This window comes from Rhinatrema bivittatum, chromosome 3 (assembly GCF_901001135.1).
Source record: "Rhinatrema bivittatum chromosome 3, aRhiBiv1.1, whole genome shotgun sequence".
Classification (NCBI taxonomy): Eukaryota; Metazoa; Chordata; class Amphibia; order Gymnophiona; family Rhinatrematidae; genus Rhinatrema; species Rhinatrema bivittatum.
Window position 1 is genome coordinate 40,697,210 of NC_042617.1, and position 6,000 is coordinate 40,703,209.

Genomic DNA, 6,000 nt, shown 5'->3' on the forward strand with positions numbered 1-6,000 from the left:
CTCCTTCTCATTCATAAACCTACCACTGGGCTGTACTGGAAGTTCCAGATCAGTCCAAACCATGGGTTATGCCTCCCTTCCAGCAGGTGGAGACAGAGAAAACTTGAAAGGCACCCTCACTTAACCTGGTGTGCCTCCTGCATCCCTTCAGTATTTCTCTGTCTCCAGCAGACGGAGGTGATGCAAACCCTGCATTCTTGCTCTGTTTCTGGGGTTGTAGGCTATCCCTTGAAATAAGAGTAAATTAACTGTATAAAGTTTTGAATCAAGCAAGTTTAAGTTAAAAAAAAAAAAAAAAGTCTTCTGCAGCAGGGAGTGTTTCCCAGTCCTCCCAGGGGGTTGTTAGATCCTACAGGATCATCCCCTCTGGTGGCAGGTTATTGGAGCTGGGGTTGGTAACACCGCAGGGCTCCAGGCAGGTAAGGAGCTGGGGAAGAGATTACCAGTGGTCTAGTCCCTCTCTTACCTTGTGCCAAGCTTCAGCATTTGGAAAAAAAAAAAAATCAAAATTAAAAAAAAAAATTTCTTTTTTTGATGGGCTGCAATCCAGGACCCCTCCCCATCCGAATTGTCCTGTTTTTGATGGATTTTGCCGCATCTTTGAGTTTTGGGTTGTTTTTCCCCCTCCATGATGCCGCGGCCATCTTTGTGTGTGGCATGTGGAGAATCGTCCGCGTGGCTCTCTCATGCCAGTATTTGCTCCCGCTGTCTTCCGGGAGGGGAAGGCAGCTCCCTTTCTGGGTCTGCAGCATCAGCTAAGCCCTGGGGGGCTCAACAACGATCGGTTCCGCAGGAGCCTCTGGCTGACCCGTTTCCCCTCAGTGCAGGGACGGCAGCCATCTTAAACACATTTGCTGCAGCTCAGGCAAGGGCTATGGGGGATGGGGAGATTCCCTCTGTGCTGTCACCGGTTCCTGCCAGTCCTAATAATGCTTTTGATCAGGAGCACCTTGATGTCCCGGGGGGGGGGGGAATGATGATTCTGATTCCTTTTCTTTAGATTTTGTCCTCCTTATGCATAAAGCCTTTCTGGCTTCCAGGTCTCCTCAGGGTGGTGCCTTGCCGGTGAGACCTGCGCAGGGACCGACCCTCAAGGTGGCTAAGTGCACAGATGTGCCTGGGTCGTGAAGTTAAAAGGCTCCTTGGCTTCAGGAGGAGCAGCTGCTCCAGTGGTACCGGGCAGTGTGGCTACACCTGCAGTGACCTCTCCTTGCTCCCTGGCTAGGGCAGGATCGGAAGATGAGCAGGGGAAGCAGAACCCCTTGGATGGTGATGATCCTAAAGTGGTCTGGCTATTCCAGAGAGAGGAATTAGAACCTCTCATCCCTGTAGTTCTTTCTGAGCTTGGGGTGGAGTTCCCTCCACATGCTCTGCCGCAGGACTCAGTCCTGGTCGGATTGAGAACGCCAACCCGAGCTTTTCCTTTTTATCCCATGCTTCAGCAGCTGATGACTAGGGAGTGGGACGCTCCAGTTGCTGGTCTGCGGGTCAGTCGGACCATGGATAAGCTGTATCCGTTACTGGATGAATCTCTGGAGCTCCTGCGGTTCCCTAAAGTGGATGCTTCAGTTTCGGCTGTTGTTAAGCGGACCACCATTCCAGACGCAGGTTCGGCGGCTCTCAAAGACCTTCAGGATCGCAGGCTGGAAGTACTGCTTAAGCGCATTTTTGAGGTGTTGGCCCTAGGTATCCGGGCAGCGGTGTGTAGCAGTTACATGCTGCATGCGAGCTTGCGCTGGGTTCAGCAATTGCTGACATCTAGAGATCTTCCTCAGGGAGAATCCGAGCAGGTGGAACATTTTGAAGCTGCGGTGGCATATGGAGCAGACACATTGTATGACCTGCTCCACACTTCCTCTCGCACAATGTCGTTGGCAGTGTCGGCAAGGCGGCTTTTGTGGCTCCGAAACTGGTCCGCGGATGTTTCCTCCAAGGCTCAGCTTGGGGCTATTCCATTTAAAGGTGGTTTTTTATTCGGTGAGGATTTGCAGCAGTTGATAAAGTCCCTGAGAGAGAACAAAGTTCACAAGTTGCCAGAGGACAGACTGAAGCCCTCCAGAGGATTTCCATCATCCTGCTCTCATTTTCGAGGGCAACGTTGGTTTCGGCAGAGCAGGCCGCAAGCGCCTGGATGCTTTGGAATTTGCTCGATCTCTCTGAGATTTCTACTTAATATCCCCATACGGTCCTCAGGTCAAACGGCAGATTGTTCGTCAGACTCTCAAACGCCTCCTAGCTCTAGGTGCTGTAAAACTGGTTCCTCCAGAAGATTGGAGGACAGGGAGGTACTCCATTTACTTTGTGGTTCTAAAGAAGGAGGGATCCTTCCGACCAAGTCTCTCAAGGTGCCGCATTTTCACATGGAAACTCTGCATTCCGTAATCACGGCAGTACGCAAGGGAGAATTTCTGGCCTCTCTGGCTCTGATGGAGGCATATTTACACATTCCCATTCGCGAGGATCAGTAGAAGTTCCTTCGCTTTATGGTTCTGGGAATGCATTATCAATTTTGTGCTCTGCCGTTCAGTCTCGCGACCACCCCCATACGTTCACCAAGGTCATAGTGGTGGTTGTGGCAGCGTCTCTTCGGAGACCAGGCCTTCTCATTCATCCCTACCTGGATGATTGGCTCAGTTCGACACTATGGTCGGGAAAGTTTTTCTCCCAAAGGACTGAATGCACAAGCTGATGGGGCAAGTTCATTGCTTGTTGGCTCTCACTACCCAAGGCCTGGGACTACCTTCCAAGTTCTCGGCTCGATGGCATCTACCCTGGAGGTGGTTCCCTGGGTTTTTGCTCATTTGAGACCACTGCATCGAGCGTTACTTTCCCGATGGGATCCCAAGTCGGAGAATTTTCAATTCCCACTGCCACTCACCGATCACGTCATGTCCAGTCTTGGATGGTGGCTTTGCCCACACAACCTTTCGCGAGGGGTGGATTTGGAAGTCCTGAACTGGATAGAGGTGACCACGGATGCCAGTCTCTCAGGCTGGGGAGCTGTTTGCCAGTATCTGTCAGTACAAAGCAGTTGGTCCCCGGAGGAGTCCGGATGGTCGATCAATCGCCTGGTGACTAGGGCGGTTTGCTTGGCTGTGCAACACTTTCATCCCCAGTTACACCATCAGGCGGTTCGTGTCTTATCCGACAATGCGACAACGGTGGCCTATATCAACCGTCAAGGAGGCACCAGAAGTCAAGCCGTAGCAGACATGGCTTGGGCGGAGCAAAATCTGGCGATGATTGCATCTCACATCGCCGGCAAGGACAACATACAAGTGCACTTTCTAAGTCGCATGCGCATAGATCCAGGAGAGTGGGAGCTCTCGGACAGAGCAATGGATCTCATTTCTCGCAGGTGGGAGAACCCCCACATGGACTTGATGGCAACGCGAGACAATGCCAAGGCTCCTCACTTCTTCAGTCGTAGAAGGGATCACGGTGCAGAGGGGGGTCGATGCGCTAGTAATACCCTGGCCAACATCTGTTCTCCTTTACGTGTTTCCTCCTTGGCCTCTGGTGGACAAGGTGCTTCGCAAGATAGAGGTCCACCCAGGGACGGTGATCCTAGTGGCTCCAGAATGGCCCCGACACCTGTGATTTGCAGACTTAATCAATCTGGCTGTGGACGGGCCTCTGCAACTCGGCCATCTCCCACATCTTCTTCATCAAGGGCCTATATATTTCGACCAGGCAGCTCGCTTTTGTCTAGCGGCCTGGCTTTTGAAAGGAGGAGATTAAGGAAGAAAGGATACTTTAGGAAGTTATCACTACACTGCTTCAAGCCAGAAAAACATCTACCTCTCTCATCTTGGCGGTGTGTTCCCCATTGTGGCATTTGGCAAGGGAGTACCAGTGATTCCCGTGGAAAAGGTTTCCCTCAGCCCCTGAGAACAGGCTCTACCGCTGGCTGAAAGATGCGAGCCTTCAGATGATGTTGCTGGTTCGGCAGCAGATTTCTCTCCCGGTGTCGGTGTGACTGGGAGCTGATGAAGTTGCTGTGTCCATTGCTATACCTCAGACAGCATCTGAGGACACTGTTCTTCTGGACCTGTTCTTCCGTCTTCATCTGACTTCACTGCATTTCCACGTGGGCAGGTTTATCTTTCTTCTTCTGCTAGTTCTTCAGGGGCTCCACCTTTGCAGGATTCTGTTCAGATGCCTTCCAAACCAGCAGTTATAACTTTGGATTCATTGTGGGAATTGGAGAACTTTGCCCAGATTTTGTCCACTTCGGTATCTAAAGTGGACTTGGTTATTTCCAAATTGGATCCTATGGTGGTACAGCATGAAAGCTCTATTCAAGATCATTTCAGGTAACTTGGAACTCTTCAACAAGATGTGAAAATGCAGGTTGTCTAATCTACTTCTGCCCATTATATTGGAGCTTTTTCTTGCAGGCTTGAACTGATGGAGAATTCTTCTCATTGGTTGAACCTCAGAATTTCGAATTTTCCTAAAACATTGGGTGAACGCCCGATGGTTACCTTGAAAAAATATTTTCATCAGGTTCTGGGTATTCCATTTGAAGAATCTCCTATAAATAAGAACTTTTTTGCCAACATCTTCTTCTAAGTCCCCCTACAGGGAATCCATTTCCTCCTTTGATTCTTGTTGAATTTCTTGAATCATCTGATCAGGAAATAATAGGGCCACCTTATTTGTGTCTTTTGTATCCGAATCAGATCTTCCTACAGTGATGTCTTCATACTTTAGAAACTTGAATACACCTTTTTGTGGGCAAAATCTACAAATTTTTCCGGATATTTCCAGATCTACCCAGCTAAGGAGGAAGGGTTTTTTAGCTCTCAGGAAAGATACCCTTGATTCGAGGAGCTTCTTTTGTTTTACGTTATCAATGCAAATGTTTTAAGTTTCAGTCAAATACATTTCTTTTCTTTGCTCCTGAACAGCTACAGCCTTTTTTCAAGAAATCAGCCTAGATCTCTAACTTCTTGGTTAATTTGGTAAGACGGAAGGTATGATGTAATGATAGATGTGACTGGTATCCTCCTCTGACAGGAGCTGGAAGGAGATGGCCTCTGCCATCACCGTCACGAAGCTGGCAATGACAAGTCTTTGGGTGGGGACCGATGCCGTTCCTCCAGCGGGGAAGGCTCAAAGAGGGGGGTCGTCGGAAAACTCAGCGAACTGTAATAAGGATGTCTGACAGTGCCATGACAGTGGCCTACATCTATCATCAAGGCGGAACCAGAAGCCAACAGGTGTTGGAGATAAATGCGCTCATGGTGTGGGCAGAACAATATTTCCCTTTACCTGAGCTCAGCCGTCCTTGGCTGAGAGCACGAATGAGTCTCCGGCTAAGGGAGGATAGGATGCAAGCATTTACGGCCGAGCCTCCTTCGACCTCCAACTGCTTCTTTAAAAAAAAAAAAAAAAAGTCCACGCCTGACTAGGCTGCCAGACTCAAGACATTCAACTGAAGGAGGGACCCTGGTGTCACCTCAAGAGCTCAAATGATGCTTCAAAACTTTTCTTCTTATTTTTCTTTCCTTTTAACACAAGCAATCCCCAGTAGGAGATGCACAATCACCACCTGCTGGAGACTGAGAATACTGGTAGACTGATGTCGGGGCAGGGCTATATGTCCGTGATGTCAGCTTTACTCCATCTACATCTGCTGGTAGAGGTGCATAACCCACTTGAGGATTGGACTGCCTTGAGTGCCAAGGAATCACATTTTTCTAGTATTTTCTTGTCAATGTTGCCTCACCTCACTCCCTCCAAGCAAGCACCACTCCTCTGCAATTCCTCTGTCTTCTAAAACAGTGGGACAATGATAGCAGCAGATTCACTTTCTCCCTCCTTCCTTGAGTCAGTCTGCATTGCTATAATCATTACTCGTAAAAATTATATGTGCACATTTTTATAAAAGAGGTAGAGAAAGTGTGTGCGCCTGTCTGTGGAGAACCTTTGGTTTCCCTCCTAAAAGGAATATACTAAATTGCTGGGAAGGTCCAGAGCATCTTTAGTGAAGAG